The 25,949-nt window shown below is 43.7% G+C and overlaps 2 long non-coding RNA genes across 3 annotated transcripts in view; one reads left to right on the top strand and one right to left on the bottom strand.

The window, feature by feature from the left end:
* Positions 1-11: 11 nt before the first annotated feature.
* Positions 12-11,593, bottom strand: LOC142827736 (uncharacterized). Its single transcript, XR_012902451.1, has 4 exons — positions 11,477-11,593; positions 4,778-4,875; positions 1,755-1,911; positions 12-122 (listed from the first exon to the last, which is right to left on the bottom strand). It is a non-coding gene; the product is annotated as an uncharacterized LOC142827736 (long non-coding RNA).
* Positions 11,594-11,812: 219 nt separating this feature from the next.
* Positions 11,813-25,949, top strand: part of LOC112545314 (uncharacterized) — a 29,707-nt gene continuing 15,570 nt past the window's right edge. For both annotated transcript variants that reach the window (XR_012902449.1, XR_012902450.1), the window contains exons 1-2: positions 11,813-12,067; positions 20,314-20,471. This is a non-coding gene — a long non-coding RNA (uncharacterized LOC112545314). The remainder of the gene's footprint in view (positions 12,068-20,313; positions 20,472-25,949) is intronic.

Below are 25,949 nucleotides of genomic sequence, written 5' to 3'. Positions count from 1 at the left end.
GAGAGGAGATGTTGAGGTGGGAAAGAGACTGCGAATGTCAATTTATAGAGTGCTGAGCATTAAAATATGGACTGTCGAAATCTTGATTTGATGCACATGACGTTCATTAAGCGTGTTGAAATCTGTTAATTACAGTAATTATTATTTGTGCAGAACCATAAAAATTCCTGGAGAATTTCCAAGAAGAACATTTGATAAATCCCTGCCTTGAGAACATCATAAAATGTATATTTCTATCTGATAATCATTGGCTGCCTGGTTGAAAATCTTCCCCTTGACTTAAGAAGAGGTTGCTAATGCAGAGAGGAATTCCAGAACACGACTTTACCAGGGAAAGAATTGGTAGCTGGGTTTTTGTGTCTTTGTATATTTGCTTTAAAAATGAAGAAGTAGGCTGTGCCCATGAAAGCTCATGATACCATCTACACGTTTTGTTAGTTTTTAAAGTGCTACCAGACCATTTGTTGTTTTTTAAGATTTTTTTCAATATATGAGGTATGTTTAGGAAATTTTCCTATCACACCCATTCTAAAGAGGTTTAAATCCATTTTGAAATGAGAAATAACATTAATTTTGAAAATACTCTGTGACAGAATGGTTACTTTGCTTTTTTACCCCCCTCTCAGGGTAAACTTAAGAGTTTTACACAATTACAGTGCTCTGAGAAAATCATGTTTTCTCTCCACCCCTCCATAAAAACATCAGCTTTTATTATAGCAATCTGAAAGACAAATGTAAAATATAGATGTATGAAACATATGAACTCCCAGGGGATAAGCTTCTGTCATGTTTTCTCTCACATTCTCAGGAATGAGAGAGAAGAAGTGATTGGGTTTAAACTGCAGCCAGGGATATTTTGGAAAACTGCTAAGGTGCGATAAAGAATTTTGACATTTCTGCTTTATTCAGAGGACTCCTAACAATGGTTCGGAGAAAACAAAATAAATGTGGATAAGGCATCATAACCTCATTCATAACTTTTGACGAGAGAGTACTTTCCTTCTTCCCTCCAGATGTGCCAAGTACAAAATACTGAAGCCAGATGACCAAGAATGAGAATCGGTGATTCCCACAGCGACACAGTGAGGAACATCAACAGGCAATCAGAGATCCCCCAGTTGTTGCTCTCAATTTCAAGCATGTCTGCATGGATGGAAGGTGCTGGTTTTCTCACACAACACTCCCTTTACAGAGACAGGACAGGGAGTACGCAATGTTTCTCTACAGACTTGGGACACCGGGATCTGGAACATCAGCCTGTTCAGCCATTTCACTCTTTTCTCCCGTTATGTTCATATTATACTCAAAAGAGACATTTTACACAAAAAGAGCAATAATCTCACAGTAAATTTATAAGACAGAATACCTTTATTTCTTGGCCATCAGACCGATGATAGAACACTAGGATTGGAAGGAACCTTGAGAGGTCATCGAGTCCAGTCCCCTGCCCTCATGGAAGGACCAAGCACCACCTAACCGTCCCTGATAGGTATCTATCTAACCTGTTCTTAAATATCACCAGAGATGGATATTCTAAAAAAAACCCTACGCAATTTATTCCAGTGTTTAACCACCTTAACAGTTTGGAAGGTTTTCCTAATGTCCAACCTAAGCCTCCCTTGCTGCAGTTTAAGCCCATTGCTTCTTGTTCTATCCTCATAGGCCAGAAAGAACAATTTTGTCCCCTCCTCCTTGTAACACCCTTTTAGATACTTGAAAACAGCTATTGTATCCCCTCTCAGTCTTCTCCTTACCAAACTAAACAAGCCCAATTCTTTCAGTCTTCATTCATAGGTCATGTTCTCTAGACCTTTAATCATTCCTGTTGCTCTTTTCTGGACCTTCTCCAATTTCTTCACATCTTTCTTCCAAGGCAGTGCCCAGAACTGGACACAATACTCCAACAGAGGCCTAATCAGCGTAGAGTAGAGAGGAAGAATGACTTATCATGTCTTACTCACAACACTCGTAGTAATGCATCCCAGAATCATATTTGCTTTTTTTGGTTTTGTTGACTCATATTAACTTGTGGTCCACTATTACCCCTACATCTCCTTCTGCAATAGTCCTTCCTAGACAGTCACTTCCCATTCTGTATGTGTGAAACTGATTGTTCCTTTCTAAGTGGAGTATTTTGCATTTGTCCTTATTAAACTTCATCCTATTTACCTCAGACCATTTCTCCAATTTGTCCAGATCATTTTGAATTATGACCCTATCCTCCAAAGCAGTTAATCCCCTCCCAACTTGGTATCATCTGCAAAGTTAAAAAACGTATTCTCTGTGCCAATATCTAAATAGTTGATGAAGATATTGAACAGAACCAGTCCCAAAACAGACCCCCTATGAAACCCCACGGGCTCGTCTACACTGGCCCCTTTTCCGGAAGGGGCATGTAAATTTCACCTATCGTAGTAGGGAAATCCGCGGGGGATTTAAATATCCCCCGTGGCATTTAAATAAAAATGTCCGCCGCTTTTTTCCGGCTTTTAAAAAAGCCAGAAAAGAGCGTCTAGACTGGCCCCGATCCTCCGGAAAAAGCGCCCTTTTCCGGAGGCTCTTATTCCTACTTTGAAGTAGGAATAAGATCCTCCAGAAAAGGGCTTTTTTTCCGGAGGATCGGGGCCAGTGTAGACGCTCTTTTCCGGCTTTTTTAAAAGCCGGAAAAAAGCGGCGGACATTTTTATTTAAATGCCGCGGGGGATATTTAAATCCCCTGCGGATTTCCCTATTACGGCTTCTGAAATTAACATGCCCCTTCCGGAAAAGGGGCCAGTGTAGACGTAGCCACAGTGTGTAGAGCACACACTGTATATTATTACTAAAAAATTTACCCAGCATTGCTCGGGTACTTAACTCAATTCATTTTGTTTAGTACGGGGCTCAGTATGCAGGCCCCTTTGGGGAGAGAGGACTAACCCAGCCCTCTCTTGCCACAGCAATTTGGAGCCAGGTGAGAAATGCCCTCCCCATAGCCTCTGCAGCCCCAGCGGGCCCATCTCATAGAGGAATGAATAATGACACCACTCAACCCAAGGTCTAAGGATCTGAAATGCCTTCCAAGCCGGGGCAGGTACAGGTTCATCTGCGTCTTGCGCTCTTCTTTTGCGGTCTGTCTCCTTTCTGTGTGGTTTTATGAGAAGCCCAAATATGCAGCAGATAACCATCTCCTTCTCCACCCTTACCCCTGGTACTCACATGGGGTTATAATGTCCCGGTCCCCATCTTTTGCCCTTTGCTGATCCCCTTGTGATCACTGTACACTATAAGGCTGTGTCTAGACTGCACCTCTTTTCCGGAAAAGGGATGTAGATTAGCCACAGCGCAACTGCAAATGAAGCGGGGATTTTTAAATCTTCCCTGCTTCATTTGCATAAACATGGCTGCCGTTTTTTTCCGGCTCGGGGCTTTGCCAGAGAAAAGCGCCAGTCTAGATGGGGATCTTTCGGAAAATAAAGCCTTTTCCGAAAGATCCCTTATTCCTGATTTTAAGAGGAATAAGGGATCTTTTGGAAAAGGCTTTATTTTCTGAAAGATCCCCATCTAGACTGGCGCTTTTTGCTGGCAAAGCCCCGAGCTGGAAAAAAGCGGCAGCCATGTTTATACAAATGAAGCGAGGGATATTTAAATCCCCGCTTCATTTGCAATAACAATGTGTCTAATCTGCATCCCTTTTCCGGAAAAGAGGTGCAGTGTAGACACAGCCTAACTGTCCTTGGTTTCCATCGCATTGCCACTGCTGCCCCTATATGATGATTAAACAGCAGAGCCCTCCCTTTCCATTTTAGGAGAAGCAATCCCATTCCAGACACATCCCATTTTTCCTGGAACAAGCAAACCCTAGAGCTTGCTTTCAATTATGGTAAGAGGAAGCTGTGTGCTGACTTTGGTGAGCCTAGTTCTTATCATTTAGGAGGATTTCCTGAACAAACAGACAGGCAGATTCACAGACAGATCCACTACTCTCAAATATATAGTAGATTTCTATATCAAATATTGGTATCGTAAAAATGACAAACCAAAGAAATAATATTTTTTTCAGTTTACTTCAATCTAATATTGTAACACAATATTTTTATCATGAAAGTATGACTTACAAATGCATGTCTATTTATTATATAATGGCACTCAAAAATGAAATGGTGTAAAACTTAAGAGCCTGCTTCTTAATTGCCATTTTACCTGAAAATGATAACAATCATTCACACATAGCACTTTTGTAACTAGCATTGCAAAGTATTAATATGCCAAAGCAAAATGCAGGACAATGTAGCACTTTAAAGACTAACAAGATGGCTTAGTTAGTCTTTAAAGTGCTACATTGTCCTGCATTTTGCTTCAGCTACCCCAGACTAACACAGCTACATTTCTATCACTATTAATATGCCAGGTATGCACATTCCAAAGGGCGTTCTTCCATGCAGATGATGCTCATTAAAATAACTAATGTGTTAATTAAATTTGCGACTGAATGCCCTGGGGAATAACTGCCTGTCTCTTGCACTGTTTTACTGACGTTCTGCCATATATTCCATGTTATAGCAATCATGGATAATAACCCAGCACATACTGTTATTTTAAAGAACACTTTCACTGCCAATTTATGAAAACACAAAGAGAATGTCTACATTCTAGAGAATATCGACCGCCTGGAAGTCGATTTTCTAGCGTTTGATTTAGTGTGCTCCTGTCGGCTTCCCACAGTGTAGTCTCTATGATGGCTTGTCTTAAGATAAGCATAATCCAGCTACATATTTTGTATAGCTAGTTCGCATACCTTAAAGCCCAACTCCAAAGATGGTACCAATGTGAGATTTCCAAAGGTAATGACACCACTTAATCCAAAGTTTAAGGATCTGAAGTGCCTTCCAAAACCTAAGTGGAACAAGGTGGGGAATCATGATTGCAGAAGACTGATAACAGCCGTACTCCAGCACAGAAACTACAGAACCCGAACCACCAAAAAAAAATAAATCTATCATCTGTTGGTGGTATCTGACAGATTATGAAAATAAATGTGTAGGTCTGCACTGCTTTAAATTATTGGGTAGCAGGTTTAAAACTAATAAGCGAAAGTTCTTCTTCACCCAGCGCATAGTCAACCTGTGGAACTCCTTGCCAGAGGAGGCTGTGAAGGCTAGAACTGTAACAGAGTTTAAAGAGAAGTTAGATAAATTAATGGAGGTTAGGTCCATAAAAGGCTATTATCCAGGAGGTAGGAATGGTGTCCTGTTTGTCAGAGGCTGGAGATGGACGGCACGAGACAAATCACTTGATCATTGTCTTCTGTCCACCTCCTCCGGGGCACCTGGTGCTGGCCACTGTCAGCAGACAGGCTACTGGCCTAGATGGACCTTTGGTCTGACCCCGTACAGCCATTCTTATGTTCTTATGTTATTGTATAGAAACCATCAGCAGCATGGAAGCATGTCCTCTGGAACACTGGTTAAAAGATGAAGGGACACAGGACGTCTAGCATAACTTGCATCTCTGGCTAGAACAGTGCCATGCAATCACAATGCAAATGCCTCTTCTCAGTTTCAGGTGCCATTGTAAAAAAGAAGTGGGCAGCATTATGTCCTCTGAATGTAGAAGCAACTAACAGCACCTGGGCCCCTTTTCATATAAAGCTGGAAAACATCTTAACTGAAATTTACAGTACAAATCCCCAGTCCTTAGGGATACGGGGGGAGGTCCAACTATTCTTCTTCCATTCCTTCAAATATCAAGTTTATGAGGAGAAAACCCAATGCATTTTGACTTCCCAGAAGATGATTGGTGGCTCAACGCCCGTTTCTATTGTCTCAGAAGTCTGGATAATCCCCTTTCACTGACTGCAGCTACCAATATATTCTGGGGAGTAGACACCCTCTTCTTTAGTAGTAAGGCCCTTTAGTCTTCAGAAAAATCAGGGAGGGGATCCTTCAGGAATCTGTTTTGAAGCACTTGGAAGACAGGAAAGTGATCAGGAATAGCCAACATGGATTCACTAAGGGCAAGTCATTCCTGACCAGCCTGATTGCCCTTTATGACGAGGTAACTCTATGGATATGGGGAAGGCGATGCACATGATATACCTTGACTTTAACAAATATTTTGGTATGGTTTTCTATAGAATTCTTCCCAGCGAGTTAAGGATGTATGGACTGGATAAATGGACTGTAAGGTGGATAGAAAGCTGGCTAGATCACCGGGATCAATGGGTAGTGATCAACAGCTCGATGTCTTGTTGATAGTCAATATCAAGCAGAGTGCCCCAACTGTTGGTTCTGGGGCTGGTTTTGACACTAAGCTAGGGGGAGAGGAAGCTACACTGGAGGCTAGGGATAGGGCCCTGGGTGACCTAAACAAATGGTAGGGTTGGGCCAAACGAAATCTGATTAATTTCACCAAGGACAAGTGCAGAGTCCTGCACTTGGGACAGAAGAATCCCAAGCCATCTATGACAACCTTAGAAGTGCCTGATGGGGCTCAGACCTTCAGCTGCATGGCAGGGTAGTGTGGCTAGAAGCTTCTGCCCTGTGCAGTAGTAGGGGCTGGGGGGGGGGGGAGTCAGCCTCCTCAATTTGGTAGGTAAAGAATGAGGGGAAGCAACACTACAAGCTATATAATCTTGGAATTTCTTGGTCTCTTTGCACTTCTGCACAGTCTGTTAGCTATATAATCCAGCCATAGTATTAAAATATTGTGGTACCATACTGCCAATGTGGACTCAAGAGCCTGTACGGTGACCTGCAGGCCAGGATTTGCTTTTACCAGATACACACATAGCCCACGGGCCCACAAGACAGGAAATAATACATGTGGCAATATATGCTCCCACCCTTCTGCTGGACTTCTGCCTGCATTATGTGTATGCTTGCAGGGTTTATTAGAATGTGGAATGGGGCATGGCCTATGTTTAGCGTACATTTGCTAGACTTATCTGCCTCTCATATTTCCTCTCTAAACACTCCTGTTGTCTAATACCTACGGTCACTTAGGAGTGTGAAAGTAGAATGAGTTAAAATGATGTTGTTTGTTCCTTTTCAGGAAGGGGAATGTTAAGATAATGTTGTTTTGTGTAAGCAGGAAGAAAGATGTTAAGAAAGTAGACAATGATTCCACTTAAGGTGATAGTGGGATATTAACAGGAGATTGGGGAGAGTTAATAAGGAAATGAAATACGTGACTAGCCCCAGATAATCTTGTAACCTTGTTTGAGTTCGTGCCCTTTTATCTGTATAAATAAGGTGGCTTGAGCTTTGTTAAGGGAACTCGCTTTTCTGGTTGTATTGACTAATAAAACAGAGTGGTCTGCTAAATTGTGAGTTCTGAGTCTAATTTTGACAGGAGCTGTCTTAAAACTCCATGTTCCCTCTAAGTTAGCTTATCCCACTGCCCTATCCAGGAATGTCAAAAGGGATAGCACGTTAATGCCTTGTTAGTGAGCTCTCAGCCTAACCTAGCAGGCAGTTTGAGTTAGCACAAAGCCCTCATAAGACACCATGCCACAGTCTTCACGCAAGCAAGCACAGGGCAAGCAAGCGAGCCCACAACTAACCAACTCAAGACAAAAACTGAACAAACTAAAAAAATGTTAATTTTAAAGGACTGAAAAACATTGGGATAATTCTTTGCCGAGCTCTTGAGTCTTGAGCGCATTCCTGTCAAGATGCTATTATATTAATTAACAAACTAATATATAGGGTAATGATGCATTTGCTCTTACAAAAGAATGTTAGCTCTATTTCATAGAGACAGACTTAAAAGTACATTTTTATGCATAGACTCGATTCTCTTCTTTTCCGTTACACAAATGTATGGCAGATTAATTTAGATTACTTACAAATGTAATAGGGACCAAGTCGTTTGTAAGGCTATGTCTACACTGCAGGCTTCTTGTGCAAGAAGCTTTTATCAGAAGAGATCTTCCTCAAAAACGTCTTGCTCTATTTCGAAATAAATGCTGCTTTGTGGACGCTCCCTATTTCTAAATAAACTATTTCAAAATAAGATACGCAATTGATGTACCTCAATGTGCGTAGCCTATTTTCAAGTAAGCCCTGCTGTGTAGACACACCCCGAGTCAGAAATACATGGTTATATACTTATACCTGGAGCATTTTTGAGCTTTGGGAGATCACTAAATGGGTTGTTTATTAATTGCATTCAACTCATGGGATTAACTAAAATTAATCACAATAAAAAATTAATCAGCCTTAATTGCAGATTTAATCACACAATAGAATATCAATTAACATTTATTGCACATTTGTGGATATATTTTAAATTTTCAAAGGGTACGTCAACACTTGCTCCCTAGTTTGAGCTAGGGATGCAAACGTAGCCGAACGAAATTGCTAATGAAGCGGGAATTTAAATATCCTGCGCTTCATTAGCATAATCTCTCCTGCGTGTTATTCCACTCAAAAGCTGATTTGAACCAGGAAGTGCACTCTCAAATCAAACTCCTTGGCTTGAACTAACGTTATTCCTCATTTTTTGAGGACATACCCAAATATACTGATTTCAATTACAACACCAAATACAGTGTGTAGAGAGCTCACTTTATATTATTACTAGAAAATTTACCCAGTCCTTAACTCAATTTTTGTTTAGTACGGGGCTCAGTATGCAGGCTGCTTTGGGGAGAGAAGACTTCCCCAGCCTCTCTCACTGGAGCAGTGGGCACATCTGGTGGTGGTGGAGGTGTGTGTGTGTAAATAATGATGCCACTCAATCCAAAGTTTAAGAATCTGAAGTGCCTTCCAAGCTGCGGCAGGTCCAGGTTCATCTGCCCCTTGCACTCTTCTTTCTCCTTTTTGTATGGTTTTATGAGAAGCTCAAATGGACAGTAGATAACTGTCCCTTTCTCCACCCTTGCCCCTGCTACTCCCATGGGGTTATAACCAGGGCACGCTGCTCATGCACAGACCGCGCTGCGCATGAGCTGACCGTGTTCCGCGGCCATGCTGGGCTAAAATCTACTCGCGTTAATTGTCGAGCCCTGGTTATAACTATCCTGGCCCCCATCTTTGGCTCTTTGCTGCCCCACTGTGGTCATTGTCCAGTATAACTGTCCCTGCTTTCCATCCCATAACCCCTGCTGCCCCCATGTGGTCATTATATAGCACAGCTCTCCCTTTCCATTTTAGAAGAAGCAATTTTTCCTGGAACAACCAAACCCTTCATCTTGCTTTAAGTTATGATAAGAAGAAGCCTTGTGCTGAATTTGGTGGTCCTAGATCTTACCCTTAAGGTGCATTTAATCAGAAAACAGACAAACATTTAGGCATATTTATTCAGCAAACAGACAGAAAAGCTGACTCCAAGACTTATAGACGTATACGGTGGATTTCTATATCAAATATTTGCAGTGTAAAAGTGACAAAGAAAAGAAATAATATGTTCAGTTCACTTCATACAAACGTTGTAGCACAATCTCTTTATCTGGAAAGTACAACGTACAAATGCAGAATTCTTTTGTTACATAATTGCACTCAAAAATAAAACAGTGTAACATTGTAGAGCCTGCTTCTTATTTACAATTTTACTAGAAAATGATAACAGACATTCACACATAGCACTTTTGTATCCCGCATTGCAAGGTATTAACATGCCAGGTATGCACATAGCAGAGGCCATTCTTCCATGCGGAGGATACTTATTAAAATAATGTGTTAATTAAATTTGGGATTGAACTCCCGGGGGGAAAATTGTATGTTTCCTGCTCTGCTTTACTGATATTCTGCCATATATTCCATGTTATAGCAATCACGGATGACAACCCAGCACACACTGTTCTTGTTAAGAACACTTTGACTGCAGATTTAGCAAAACACTCCAGAGAAGACCGACCCTCTTGAGGTCGAACGTCTAGTGTTCGATTTAGCATGCTCTTGTCAGCCTCCCACAGTGTAGACTCTGCGGCAGCTTGACTTAAAATAAGCCAAATCCAGCTACATATTTTGCATAGCTGGTTCACAGACCTTAAGCCCAACTGCCTGGTCTTGTGTAGACGAGACCAAAGATGATACCAATGGGAGACCTCTAAAGATAATGACACCTCTCAACACAAGGTTTGAGGATCTGAAGTGCCTTCCAAAACCTGAGTGGGTCAAGGTGTGGAATCATGGTTTTAGAAGACTGAAACAGCAGTACTACAGCACAGAAACTACAGAACCTGAACCACTGAAGGAGTAAATCAGCCCTCTGTTGAGATTATGAAAATAGATTATGAAAATAAATATGTGTGGGTCTGCACTGCTTTTGATTGTTATCAAATGGAAACCATTATCAGCATGGAAGCTTGTCCTCTGGAAGAGCGGTTGAAGCATGAAGGGAAATATGAATCTTTAGCATAACTTGCAACACTGGCTACACCAGTGCCATGCAAACACCATGCAAATGCCTCTTCCCACTTTCGGGTGACATTGTCAAATAGAAGTGAGCAAGTGAATGTCAACACACTTGTTTGTCTTAGCAGTAGACTAAAGAAGATGTAGGACTGAGTGGACTTGGAGGGTCCAAAATTTAACTTTATTTTTGAATGTAATTATTTTAAGTATAGAATTCTACATTTGTAAGTTCAACTTTCATGGTAAAGAAATCACATGAACGTATGTGTATTAGGTGAATTGAAAAAAAGATTTCTTTTATGTTTTTACTGTGCAAATATCTGTAATCAAATACAAACTTATCACTATACACGTTGTATTCTCTGTTTTAATGGAAATAAATATATTTGAAAATGTAAAACATTTCCAAAAAGAATTAAATTTAATTCTATTATTTTAATAGCATGATTACTCACACAATTAATCTTGATTAGTGTTTTATCAAGATTGTTGTTTAAATTGCTTCAAAGTTTTCATTATGATAGCTATAACCCAGCTATAATATTAAAACAGCAAAATACCACTTATATTAAAACTACTCTTTATAAGTATGAAGGTAAAATTGTCTTTTACTGCTACAAAATAAAAATAAAATGTAATCACACAATACACATAACATTCAATAACAAAGGACAATATACATGGCATAGATGTGGCAAACATACAATTAAAGATGAATGTTACCAAAAACTTTTATTACTATAAAAGGTAGGAGCTTAAAGTTGTTAAGGCAAAGCATGTGGAAACAAACACACTAAACTGACAAATTAACAATTTAATTATGCACATTCTAGCTTTTTTTATTTAAAATGTTTAGTAAGAATTGAAAAAAAGAAACAAAAATTGAAAAAAAAATTGTGTTAAATTAGTTACGACAGTTTCCATTACTTTATATTGTTTTTGCCTTTAGAATATTACTATCTGGAAATAAGGAAGATTCGTGTTTCATATATTAGTGATTAATGTTAGGAGCTAAGTTAGCATATCTGTTGCTTGGCAATCATATTTTCAAGAAAGCCAAGATGTCTTCAGCAGTTCCATTTCTGACAGTTTAAAAGCCCTTAATTAACTGAGCTTATTTAAAGTCAAGCTTTTACCTTATGCATTTTGATGGGGTTTTTTCAGTAGCTTCATGTCATTCTGTGGAGGAGGTTTCTGTAAAAATTACAACTTTTTAACTGTTAAAACAAGGAGGAAAGGCCAGAAGTCGAGACAGCAATTTAGAAGTGGGCAGATCTATGAGCCAAGTGAGAAACATTAACTCGATGAGTTCATTTGAAAGAGCAGGTACCAGCAGCAAGTATAGTGAAATGCAAAAGGACAGAAAGGAACAGCTTAACCTGTATCAAAAAATATTTGAAAAGGGTTATATTATTAGTTCTGAGCAGGAAGGGTGGTTCTTTAGGTTTGAGCAGGCACGGCTGGAAACCGGAATAAAAACATCCCAGCTCTGAAATGAGAGTGCAAGTTGCTGCATGTTCCCACAAAACCTGAATTTGTCCCCCTAGACCGGTTGGTTTTGTCTGCCTAGTAAATTGATTATGAAAGATCCCTTCTTTGTTTTCTGTTTCTGGGCAACTCCATGTGCATTTTTAAGATCGTTATCCAGTGGTTGCAAAACCCATTTTGCATCTGCTGGCTGCATCTTTCCTGACAATCTCCCAGTCTCCCTTCATTTCTTGTGTATTGTAAGTATCGGGAATATTTACTTTGCTTGTACTCCCACCGGTGGTTTTACTTTTGCCTTCTTGGTTTTATTCTGATTTTAAGTTCTTTGCCAGCTTTCTTCCTTTATGTGCTAAACTACTATATATTTTAGAGAGTTTGTCTGTTTGGTCAAGAACTCCTCCAAATGGTAAGAGCTAGAACACCAAAATCAGTAAATAGATTCTTCTTATCTTAACTGTGGCAGCCTGAGAGCAGGGGGCTGCAAAAGCCTGGTGGAAGACAGATGCATGGGGAGCTGGATATGTGGTTTTATGTTCCCGGAATAGGCTGCCAGAGACTGCGGTCCAGCCAAGGCAACACCTGAAGTCCATATGGCGTCAGCCTGAAAGGGAGGCTAATTAAAACACCCGCTGCCAGTTAAGGCTGATGGGCCCACCATAAAAACTCTCCCTCAGGCAAGGCTGGTGGGAGGAAGGAGAAAAGGGACAGACAGAGGAGAGGGGAGGCAGAACAGAGCATGCCCAACCCAGCTCAGGAGACAGACCCAAGTCAGCCAGCAATCAAGGACTGTTCCAAGGCATCGGGGAGGAGGTATCTAGGAAGCGTTGGGGAAGTGGCCCAGGGAGGGGCCTCTGGTCAGTGGGGCAAGGGACAGGCCTCACAGCTCACTTAGGGTGGTGATAGAAATGTAGCCGTGTTAGTCTGGGGTAGTTGAAGCAAAATGCAGGACAATGTAGCACTTTAAAGACTAACAAGATGGTTTATTAGATGATGAGCTTTCGTGGGCCAGACCCACTTCCTCAGATCAAATAGTGGAAGAAAGTAGTCACAACCATATATACCAAAGGATACAATTAAAAAAAATGAACAAATATGAAAAGGACAAATCACATTGCAGAACAGAAGGGGGATGCGGGAGGGTGGGAAGGGGGAGGAAGGAAGGTAAGTGTCTGTGAATTGCTGATATTAAAGGTAGGGAGAGTGGGATGTTTGTGAGTTAATGGTATTACAGGTGATAATTGGGGAAACTGTCTTGGTAATGGGTGAGAAAGTTCAAAGTCTTGTTAAGTCCTTGTTGGCAAGTGTCGAATTTTAACATGAATGACAGTTCAGAGGATTCCCTTTCAAGTGCAGATGTAAAAGGTCTTTGTAGCAGAATGCAGGTGGCTAAGTCATTTAGGGTATGTCTACACTACAAAGTTAGTTCGAACTAACGGACGTTAGTTCGAACTAACTTTAATAGGTGCTACACTAGCGCTCCGCTAGTTCGAATTTGAATCGAACTAGCGGAGCGCTTAGTTCGAACTAGGTAAACCTCATTTTACGAGGACTAACGCCTAGTTCGAACTAGCTAGTTCGAACTAAGGGCTGTGTAGCCCTTTAGTTCGAACTAGTGGGAGGCTAGCCCTCCCCAGGTTTCCCTGGTGGCCACTCTCGCCAACACCAGGGAAACTCTATGCCCCCCTCCCGGCCCCGGACCCCTTAAAGGGGCACGGGCTGGCTACGGTGCCCGTGCCAGGTGCAAGCCTGCCAGCACCCAGCTAGCAGACCCTGCACCTGGCACGGCACAGAGCCACCCACCCGATGCCCCCCAGCCCACCCCCTCTTGCCGGGACCAGGCTGGCGGCTCCCGGGAGCTTGCCCTGGACCGCAAGAGGCGGGCACCTTCCTGGGCTAGTGCGGACATCGTGGACCTCGTCCACGATCTCCGCACTAGGCACAGGAAAGTGGCCGTCTAGGGCAGGAGAGCTGCCAGCCTGGCCACCCAGGACCAGGTGTGCATGAAAATCAAGGGGGTCCACTGAGACCCCCGACACTGAGCCCTGAGCTTACAATGGCCGTCCTGGGTCAGACCAAAGGTCCATCTAGCCCAGTAGCCTGTCTGCCGACAGCGGCCAACCCTAGGGACCCTGGAGGGGATGGACCGAAGACAATGACCAAGCCATTTGTCTCGTGCCATCCCTCTCCAGCCTTCCACAAACTTTGGGCAGGGACACCACTCCTACCCTCTGGCTAATAGGACTCCATGGACCCAACCTCCATCACTTGATCTCACTTCCCTTTAAACTCTGTTCTAGTTGTAGCCTTCACAGCCTCCTGCAGCAAGGAGTTCCACAGGTTAACTATTTGCTTTGGGAAGAACAACAACTTTCTCTTACTAGTTTCAAGCCTGCTACCCATTCCTTTCCTTTGGTGTCCTCTAGTCCTTCTTTATGGGAACTCAGGAAGAACTTTTCTGAATGCACCCTCTCCACCCAACCCCTGCTTTTAGAGACCTCTATCCTGTCCCCCCTCCGTCTCCTCTTTTCTAAGCTGAACAGTCCCAGTCTCTGTAGCCTCTCTTCATCTGGGACCTGTTCCCAACCCCTGATCATGTTAGTTGCCCTCCCCTCTCCCAGCCTTTCTCTTCCCCTCTCCCACCTCCTTTTCCCAGTCTCCCCCAGTTTTTTTCAATAAAGACAGAGTCAATGTTGGAAGAAACGTTATCTTTATTTTGTACATCAATAAGAAGGGGGGCTAGGGAAGGGCAAGTGGAAGGAGGTGAGGGAGGAATGGGGTACGAGCCCCCGATGGGGAGGACTGGGCTGGCTCTGCGGGCTTCTGGGGGTGGAAGATCTCCTGCAGCCCCCCAATTACTCCCTCTCCCCAGATGGCAGCCTGCGGCAAGTGCAGCCGGGCTGATGGCCGAGTGGTGTGATGTGCCCAGTGTGGGCACTCAGGGCACTCCAAGCCAGAACTTCTTTGCAAGCGGGGCACCCCTTAGAACTGTGTGTCCGGGGTGGGGGTCGGGACCCTTTAAGCGCAGCCCTCGGCTAGCCTGAGACAGTATCTCCATGCTCTAAGTCCTCCTTTTATGCCCTGCCGGCACTGCTTCCGGCCATCATTAAGCCCTGTTCAGAGTCCACTCAATGTGGACTTACTAGTTCGAACTAGCAAAACGCTAGTTCGAACTAGTTTTTAGTTCTAGATGCGTTAGTTCGAACTAGCTTAGTTCGAATTAACTAATTCGAACTAAGTTAGTTCGAACTAGCGCTGTAGTGTAGACGTACCCTTAGAGAGTGTCCTTTCTGGTTAAAGTGGCAAGAAACTGTTTTCTCTTTGTGATCTTGTCTGATATCTGTTTTGTGGGCATTAATCCTTTGGCGAAGTGTCTGAGATGTTTGTCCAATGTACATAGCAGACGGACACTTTCGGCACATGATAGCATAGATTATATTTCTGGATGCGCAGGAATATGTGTTCTTGAGCTCACTTAGGGTTACAGCTACCACCCCCATAGGGCCTTGGGCCGGAACCCGGAGCAAGTGGGTGGGATCGGGTTCCCCCCAACCCTCCTCCTGACTGGTGGGCTGCTAGTATGAAACAGGGGAGACCCTGTAGACTAATCGGAGGAACTGACCTCCAAAAACCCTGAACTGGCCAATGATGAAAAGGGCTCTGGTAGCGGGCTACCCTTGCCTCACTCGGAAGTGATAGGGACACTGCGAGCCTCTGAGGCACACACCTGCTGCCAATTAAGGCTGATAGGCCCACCATAAAAACCCTCCCTCAGGCAAGGCTTGGGATGGGGGAGGAGAAAAGGGATAGACCAGAAGAGAGGGTCACAGACAGGGCCTGACGGAGGCATGGGAGAACCGGGCAGCTGCCCAGGGCACCAACCGACGGGTGGCACCTGATGGCAGCTGTAAGGGGCGCATGGTGTCCCTTACAACTTCCATCAGGAGCCACATGCCCGGCCCTGCAGTGCTGGCCAGCAGCGCCCTTCCCCCCACGGCTGCGGGGCCCTGCACGTGCGCCAGTAGTGCTGGCCGAGCCGGGCTGGGCAGCGCATGCGCCGTACGCCCCAGGGGTCGGTCCCAGGCTTTGCGCCAGCAGCCGTGGCCGGTGTGCGCGTGCACCTTGTGCCCAGAGGCGGTGCTGCACGCCCGGGCCCAGGGTGCCAAAAGGGCTCGGGCCAGCCCTGGTCACAGAGCAAGCCCAGCCCAGCCCAGGAGACAGACCCAAAGCAGCCAATCAAGGACTGTTCCAAGGCATCGGGGAGGAGGTATCTGGGAAGCGTTGGGGAAGTGGCCCAGGGATGGGCCGATGTTCAGTGGGGCAAGGGCCAGGCCTCACAGCTCACTTGGGATTGCACACCCCACCCCCGTAGGGCCTTGGGCCAGAACCCAGAGCAAGTGGGTGGAACAGGGTTCCCCCTAACCCTCCTCCTGATGGGTGGGCTGTCAGTATGAAACAGGGACGACCCTGTAGACTAAGCGGAGGAACTGACCTCCAAAAAATCTGAACTGGCCAACGATGAAAAGGGTTCTGGTAGCGGCCTACCCTTGCCTGACTTGGAAGTGATAGGGACACCGCGAGCCTCTGAGGTGCACACAAAGACCCATCAGGAAGCACAGGACCCAGGAGTTTAGCCGAAACCAGCCACATAACGTAAAGCAACATAACGGTTAGGTTGTGCCAAGAAAATGGGATATGCCTGGAATGGGATTGCTTTCCATAAAACCAAACAAAAACAAGACAGAATCACCAAAGCAAGTATTTTGCCAAATTGACCTAACCGAATGAATGTTGAAAGAGACACAAGCGAGATGAGCCAGAAAAATAGGTTGAACTTGCAATAAAATAGCTTCTTAATAAACCTTAACAGAAAAGAGATAACACTGATAAATTCTGAGTAGTGCCCTCTTCTGCACAGCTAAATGAATACTAAGATTTGAAAACTTGAATAAAATGTTATTGGAAGCTAAATTGACTAAAGCCGCCCCCCTTTTTTTGGTAAAACCCAGTGAATAATAAGAGTTTATAGAGATGGAATTTCCATTTCAAAACATTTACTACTAATAATAATAACAACAATACTTTTTTCATGAAATCCAAAATAAAAAATGTCAGAAAAATAACACTGAATTATTGAAAAGTACAAGCATTTAAATAAGACATACACATCTTCAACTCTCTACTCCAACTTGCTTGAGTTACAGACCTATGTATCTCTGCAAGTGCTAAATAAGTGAGGCAATGAATTTCAATACCATTTTGTTCCCATTCTTTACCTTTTTTTAACTTTTCCATCCACACACAGATGACCATAAGAATTAAGATTATTTACAATATCAAGCCTGAAGGAAGACCCAACAAGACTATTCACAAATTATACAACAAAGGATTTTGGTATCTCCATCTTCTCACTTATATTCATTGTGGCTTTAAGATTTTTAAACAGCATTTGCCATTTGCCTCTTTTTTTTTTTAATTCTGTGTATGGCATTTAGCCAATAAAAGAACTTTAATCTTTGCATTACAATTTAGATTTGGCTTTTCATACAGGAATTCCTAGTGCAATGAAGTTTTGCCACAAGCACTTTATCATTCAATCTTTATAAAACTGGTTATTATTAAAAAGGCATCTTACTAGAGAAGGGCTTATAATTAAAAATCATAGTAGCATCTCTTATGCATACAGGAAATGTCTGGTCACCTCTAACATCCTTTGGCCTGGCTGGCTACACAGGTTCATAAACACTATAATTTTACTGCATACTCAGTGTAATTCCCCTCCAGGAACTCGAGGGCTGTGTCTAGACTGGCCAGTTTTTCTGGAAAATCAGCCGCTTTTCTGAAAAAACTTGTCAGCTGTCTACACTGGCCGCTTGAATTTCCGCAAAAGCACTGACTCCTACTGTAAGAAATCAGTGCTCTTGTGGAAATACTATTCTGCTCCCGTTCAAGCAAAAGTCCCTTTTGCACAAAGCTTTTGAGCAAAAGGGCCAGTGTAGACAGCTCAGATTTGTTTTCCCCGAAAAAGCCCCGATCGCAAAAATGGCGATAGGGGCTTTTTTGCGGAAAAGCACGTCTAGATTGACACAGATGCTTTTCCGCAAAAAGTGCTTTTGCGGAAAAGCGTCCATTCCAATCTAGATTCTCTGTTCCAAAAATGCTTTTAACGGAAAACTTTTCCGGTAAAAGCATTTCCGGAAAATCATGCCAGTCTAGACGCAGCCGAGTTGTGTGACCCTCTACTGCTCTATGTGAATAAATCATAGAATCATAGAATACTAGGACTGGAAGGGACCTCGAGAAGTCATTGAGTTCAGTCCCCTGCCCCCATGGCAGGACAAAGTACTGTCTAGACCATCCCTGATAGACATTTATGTAACCTACTCTTAAATATCTCCAGAGATGGGGATTCCACAACCTCCCTGGGCAATTTATTCCAGTGTTTGACCACCCTGACAGTTAGGAACTTTTTCCTAATGTCCAACCTAAACCTCCCTTGCTGCAGTTTAAGCCCATTGCTTCTTGTTCTATCCTCAGAGGCTAAGATGAACAAGTTTTCTCCCTCCTTCTTATGACACCCTTTTAGATACCTGAAAATGGCAATTATGTCCCCCCTCAGTCTTTTCTAAACTAAACAAACCCAGTTCTTTCAGCCTGGCTTCATAGGTCATGTTTTCTAGACCTTTAATCATTCTTGTTGCTCTTCTCTGGACCCTCTCCAATTTCTCCACATCTTTCTTGAAATGCGGTGCCCAGAACTGCACACAATACTCCAACTGAGGCCTAACCAGCGCAGAGTAGAGCGGAAGAATGACTTCTCGTGTCTTGCTCACAACACACCTATTAATGCATCCCAGAATCATGTTTGCTTTTTTTGCAACAGCATCACACTGCTGACTCATATTCAGCATGTGGTCCACTATTACCCCTAGCTCCCCTTCTGCTGTACTCCTTCCTAGACAATGAGGTTCCTAGAATGAGGTTTTGGCTAGTTGGCCTCTGGCTGACCGTAACAATTATAAACATTCTTTGACCACTTTTTGACTCATTATTTTGTTATAAAATATACTCAAGAGACCAAAGAGGCAGTGTCAGCCAGGTTTATTAACACGATACAGGAAAAAATCCTACGTAACACCAGTTTCTGAAGAGTAGTCCCACACTGCGATGTCATATTAACTATAAGCAGAAAGTGAGCTTTCCAAAGTTACATTCCTAAGGCAATCTTGCTCACTCATAAAAAGTTCTATACACGTCATATGAAAGTGTATTCCAGTTAATCATCTTGCTACCTTGCTTGTTTCTGGCACTTTGGGCTATATCTTCACTATCCCTTATTCTGGTTTAACTTATGTCACTCAGAAGTGTGAACCCTCTCAACCTAAGTTACACTGACCTAAGCACAAGTATGGATAGTTTTTCCCATCAGCATTGCTACTACCACTCACTGGGCATGGAGTAATTAAGCTGATGGGCAAGCTCTCCCTCTTTGTCTTAGAGCAACTGCTTTAAGTTGTCTAGAATAGCCATAGCCTTTATCTCTCTCTCCCTCTTTTGCGTGTGTGTAAATCCATATATTCTAGATCATGACATATCCTTATATTAGGTCTCAGCACGTGAATTCCAGGTACTAAAAGGTCTGAAGACATTCCTTAGACCTGTACCAGGAAAATAAATGTGAAAATAACTCCATTTCTGTTGCTAAGAGTGAAAAATATTTCCTCATACTGACAGTTTTCCTACCTACTTACGTCAACACTTACTTCGACACGTCAAGAAAATGCAAGAAATTTGCATTATCTGCATTTGATATTTGGGTACAGCGTGCGATGATTAATTAAATTATCAATCTTGGGAATTAAACGACTTGTCTAAATTTCTAATTTTATGTTTTTTATTTTTTGGATGAACTACTACGGATAGACCTATAATTCTGCCAGCAAAAATGCTTAACTAGAAATGGAGAAGTGGGTGGGTGAGATTCTGTGGCCTGCATTGTGCAGGGCTTCAGACTAGATGAGAATAATGGTCCCTTCTGACCTTAAAGTCTATGAGTCTATAAGAAGCTGCAATGAAGTTGCTATAGTGAGAAATTGTTATCAAAATCTCCTGCCTAGCATAGTATAGAGCTAGGATAAAGTTTGCCTCGGCAACAAAACTGCGATAAGACTTCAAATTGATTACATTTTTCATCTTTATTGCTTGAGAAATGGTAATATCCTTGGCTTATAAATTTCCTAAGCATCTCAGTCTAACCATTTTAATTCTCTAAATTTCCCAATAAGTGAAAAATTGAGACACTTCATTTTCAAGGGGAGAGAGTGGGAGTAGTGATTATATAAAGCAGTGGTTCCCAATCTTTTTGATACTGGGAACCAGTAAACCCATTTGCAAGCTTTTGGAGGACTGGTAACATTTATTTGCATATTTGCATATTCACTAATCAAATTATTAATATGCAAATAAATGATTTCTGTTCTTCCTAAAGCCCCCAGTGCCAACAGGAGTGGGCCCAGTCGGCTGTCCTGGGCGGTTTCCCGACCCCACCCCAACGTGTCTACTTCACCCCTGTTTGGGACCGGTAAGGTTAGAAGATCCTTCTCAGGCGTGCCGGGTGACTCGGATCGTATGGGCCCTGGAGGTCAGGTAAATAGCCCCGTGTCCTCTCCCCCAGTCCTGCCTGCGTTTGTGGGTGTAACCGCAGGTCGCACCCTGCCCTGGGGTGTGTTGCAGGCCCTACCTGTTCGGTGGGTTGTTCTGCCCCCTCTCCTGGCCCCAATCCCAGCCGCTTTTTCGGCTGGTGCCGGCGCCTCCAACTGCGTCTGGTGCTGGGCGTTGTGCATCGGTGCACATGGCGCCCAGCCTTCTCCCTGGGTCCTAGCACCCACTGGATCTAGCCCCGCCACTAGGGAGCATGCCCGGCAGAGACACTGTGGTGGCAGGCTCTCTCCCAAGAATTGTGCACGAAAACTGTTCTAGGAACCGGTATTTTTTTTCTAAGGACCGGTACTGGGCCACGGGCTACACTTTGGGAAACGCTGATATAATGCATAAATGCTAATATCAGGTCAGTTCCCATAATATTGGGACATCTGGTGACCCTAGATATAATACAAAGTCTTGCTAGGCCAGTGTAGACTGTGCATTCAGTTGGGATTTACTGCCGAGGCATCTTCACAGGTCTCTGGCTCTGTCGATGATGATAAGCAGAAGGCTGCTTGTGTGTGTGTGTGTATCTACCACCGGTCGCATTTGAACCTCAATGATGTGTGTCGTGTCAACTTGTGCACTTAGTTTCCACAGCAGACCCCAAGATAGCCCCCCAAAACCACAAAACAGATATGGATCAAAGTTGCCTGGCCAGGTTTATTATTAAGAGAAGTACAGTAATAGTTGTCAGTAGACTCTACTGAACCTCTACGCACATGTACCCTGTGGCTGTGTCTACATTGGCACCCCTTTCCAGAAAAGGGATGCTAATGAGACACTTCGGAATAGCAAAATCCGCGGGGGATTTAAATATCCCCCGCGGCATTTGCATTAACATGGCTGCCGCTTTTTTCCGGCTTGGGGTTTTGCCAGAGAAAAGCGCCAGTCTAGATGGGATCTTGCGGAAAATAAGCCCTTTTCCGGAAGATCCCTTATTCCTACTTAGGGCTTATTTTCCGCAAGATCCCGTCTAGACTGGCGCTTTTCTCCAGCAAAACCCCAAGCCGGAAAAAAGCGGCAGCCGTGTTAATGCAAATACCGCGGGGGATATTTAAATCCGCCATGGATTTTGCTATTCCGAAGTGTCTCATTAGCATCCCTTTTCCGGAAAGGGGTGCCAATGTAGACACAGCCTGTAACAATGGAATGAGTCAATCAGTCGGAAGTTTCTATTGCCTCTAGGTCATTCAAAGCCTGTTACCCAAGACACCACTTTATATATAGGTACAAACAAGTTACACATCACCCCTGATGTTGTCAGGTTACCACCCTCTGACACTACTTAGATATCACCCATCACCCTGCACCTTGTGGTTTGATTATATCATCTGTATCCATCAGGCTCTCATTTTAGACCCTTTCCTGAACCTGAGTCTGTATCTGTGGGGAATGGATACCAAGGTCTTTTTTCATGAGCTGGTGGTACCATGTGCTTTCAACTATGACCAGTTCCAATTATTATTCTGCACCTGGGCCTATTACCAATTAGTGTTTTGCTCTCTCAGCCCTATCCGTGCCAAGTTCTGTGAGCAGGGGCCTATCTCTTGCTCACAGCTTAGCTTTGCTTTATGTTAGCCATGTTTTGTCCATTGTTAGCTAGGCCTCAGGCCTCAAACCAGGCCTGTGCTACATGGGCTTACGTTTCAGGCCTTCATCTCACTACAGCCTCCTCTGTTTTAACCATAGTCACACAGCTTCTCTGTCGGTCACTGCCCTGACGGAAACGGTGGGTAGACCCAACCATAGCTTTACTCCACCTGCTGCTGAGCAAATAACTAGAACTTCTGCAGGGCTCTGTCCTTTGCTTGTTGCAGGCAGAATGATGGGAAACACAGGTATCGGCAGCTCTTTTTAAGGCAACAGTTGATACCATAGCAGAGGTGGTGGCCAGAGCCCCAGGCTCCATTGTGTGGGATCACTTAATGATTCCAGACCCATGTGGGACATGAGGATCTGGCACATCATCCAGGCTGGCCATTTTACTCTTCTTTCCCTGTTGTGTTCAGATTATACTCAAAGAGCATGATTTACACAATAGTAGCAATAATCTCACAGTAAATTTGTAGGCTACAACTCCTTTATTTCTTGTGAAATTGACTGATAACAGGCAGAAACATAAAAACAGAGAGAGAAAAAGCAGGTTGCTTCATAAATTAGAAAGATGCAATTTATCTCACAGTATACTAGGCTATCTGCATGGTCATTGATTTTGCTAAACGTAGCGCACATGATTCTCTTCAAAGCCCACTGGCCTACAAGTATGACTATGAGAAAACCCTGAACTTTGAAATTTTTAGCTTACTATTTTCAATAAACAATGCTTTCCCCACAGGTGTTGATGCTGCGAATGGCCTTCCTGCAATTGCTTAATGGAATACAAAGATCTTTTCTTAATTAGTCCTTGCCTGTTGAACTGATGACCACGCCTGGGGTTGGGAGAAGCAGGAGAATGTGGGTGTCAGTGGTGTGAATGTGCAAACTGCTCCAGATAAAATGTGAAACACCCTTCTGTGCCTAATATTCTAACTAACCACACCTGGACCTCTTTTCACATCCAACTGGAAGCTGGAAAATAACAACTGAAATGTAAGATATATTAGGTTACCCTGAATCCAAATATCTAATCCTCAGGGATACAGAGGAGATCTAAATATTCTCCTTCCAGTCTTTCAAACCTAATCTTTCATATAGGTCCTACATGATGCAATGCATTCAACCTTTCGTTTCCTCCTTTCTTTGTGCTCTGCTCTTCAAGGGTGGCCCATTCACTTTCTCTCCTTCCCCTTCAGTGTTATGAGGAGATAATCCAATGCATTTTTGACTTCCCAGAAGATGGTTGGTGTCCCAACCCCCATTCTTATTATCTCAAAGGTCCGGGTGACCCCTCTCACAGAGTGACGCTACCGAACCCCACAGCTTCCAGTGGGTGCAGTTCACCATTCACAGACAATGGGAGCAGGGAGAAGTATCATGGGCCAGGCCACCGCTTCCCACAGCTCCCATTGGCCGGGAATGTTGAACCGTGGCCAGTAGGAGCTGCGCCTGTGGATATCAGATAGATAAAGCATCTGAGGGCCAGCCCAGCGGCTAACCCCGATGAACCACGTGTGGTAGGTGCAAGGGAGACTCCCCATCCCTGACCTATGTTCACACTGTATTTAGGTGGCTCAGTTGTATGTAACCCATGCGCACTGAGTTGAGCAAATCCCAAAACTGCTGAGAACTGATCCCTCCCTGAGACCTTGGCACACACTTAGGGAGAAACAGTGGAGCTCAGCCCTCAAATCCTAGCTCATATAAGGAGGGAAGGGAGAGGGATCAGACCCCCCCAAAAAGGAGAAAAACTTACCGAGATCTTGGGGAAAAGCCAGAAAAAAGCGTCTAGACTGGCCCGATCCTCCGGAATAAAGCCCTATTCTGGAGGATCTCTTATTCCTACCTGAAAGTACTTTCCCCAAGCCGGAAAAGCCGGAAAAAAGCGTCTAGACTGGCCCGATCTTCCGGAATAAAGCCCTATTCTGGAGGATCTCTTATTCCTACCTGAAAGTATTTTCAGGTAGGAATAAGAGATCCTCCAGAATAGGGCTTTATTCCGGAGGATCGGGCCAGTCTGGACGCTTTTTTCCAGCTTTTCCCCAAGCCGGAAAAAAAGCGGCGGCCATATTTATTTAAATCCCGCGGGGGATATTTAAATCCCCCGCAGATTTCCCTATTCCCAAGTTTAAAATTAGCATGGCTATTTCGGAATAGAGGCCAGTCTAGACGTAGCCCAGGTGTATGGGTTACACAAGCATACCCCCAAACTTAACATGGCCATCATAACTTGGAAAACCCTGAAATATCCAATTAAGACCAGACTGAATAACTGGGGTAGGACAAAAATAACAAATGTGCTATATAAACCACAAAAGAGGCTAGGGTAAGAAATTGATGTATGTGAAAAAACCAAATAGGAGGGGTAGCAGAGTTAGTTGAGGAGTTAGGGTCAATGGAGGGATGCCAGCATTCAATTCTCTGCTCTCGTGGGCATGCTGTGATCTACAGAAGCTCAGATGCTCTGCAGGACTCCAAGCCCTTCTCCCTGCCTGCTAGGTGTCCTCCCATCTCCAGATCCCTGCTACTCCTGGCCTGCCTGAGCCCCTCTCACTCTCTCTCCATGTGACCTGGGATAAAGTGGGGCAGGAGAGAAGGAGGATTGGAGGTAATTTGAAATTTGAGTATCTGACACCCAGAAAACACACAGTTAAGGTAACTAGCACCCCATGGACTAGGCTGTGTGTGGGGCAGGGCTCTGCTTTGGAGCAGGGCTGCATTGAGTGAACATGGCTGAGGAAGTCTGGCCGAAGCAGAGGCAGGTGTCCCAGGTGGAGATGGGTTGTGGGAATGAGGGGCTTAGCTCAGTGTGAAGCTTGGGTTACAGTCTTATGTGTGAGGTTCGGCTTGGGATATGTGAACCCAGCAGCACAGGATAAGAGACAGCAGGGAGCAACTTCAGCTACACTCCCGACTACTGACTTAGCAGGATGGGAGAGGAGGAGAGATAGGAGGTCAGGGGGGTTACCAGTGCTGGGGAATGTTGTGGAGAATGATGAACTAGTTGGTAGAGAAGGGGAGAGACACGCTGCCACTCTTCTCTCTCACACAGTTGCTGTTACAGCCATGTAATAACCACATCAAAGTCTGGGGACTTAGAACTTGGAGGAGTTTTCTGTCACTGTCCCTTTTAGCAAGTCCACCTTGCAAACATTTCAAAACACGGCCATCGTCCCCATTGCTCTGTATCAAAATGTACAGGGGGAAGAAGAAAAGAACAGTGAAAAACAAGCTCCATGTGCCTATGAAAACACTCTCACACACTTTTGCAATATACCACCACAACCAGTTGCTTTTATTCCAGTAAGACAGAAGTCATAAGGGAGGATACAGAGCTTCTTTCTGGATTTTCTTCACGATTTTCATTGCAAGGCCTTTTTTTCCAGATTCCCAGAGATGATGCTTTGCTGTCATCACTCTAGTGCAATCTGTGAATAATATGACAGTACATTAGAAAACAACACTTTTAATAAAAATGGCTGAATATATGTCAGACCTTGTGGTGAACAAGTGAGGTCACAGAGGCTATGTCTAGACAGAGGGATGCAAATCAAGCACATTGAAATAGCTAATGAAGCAGATATTTAAATATCCCATGCCTCATTAGCATAAACATGGCCGCTGCTTTTTTTCAAAATGGAGCTTTTTCGGAAAAAAACAAAAAACGGCAGTCTAGATGCGGATCTGTCGAAAATAAAGCCTTTTTTGAAAGATTCTATAGTCCTCAAAAATGAGGTTTAAATCCGTGCTTCATTGTCAATTTCGATGTGCCTAATCTAAATCTCTCTGTCAACAGAGAGGTGTAGTCTAGAACACCCAGAG

The sequence above is a fragment of the Pelodiscus sinensis genome, chromosome 3 (assembly GCF_049634645.1).
Source record: "Pelodiscus sinensis isolate JC-2024 chromosome 3, ASM4963464v1, whole genome shotgun sequence".
In the NCBI taxonomy this organism is placed as follows: domain Eukaryota; kingdom Metazoa; phylum Chordata; order Testudines; family Trionychidae; genus Pelodiscus; species Pelodiscus sinensis.
The sequence above is the reverse complement of the archived record's forward strand: the minus strand, read 5'-3'. Positions and strand labels throughout refer to the sequence as shown.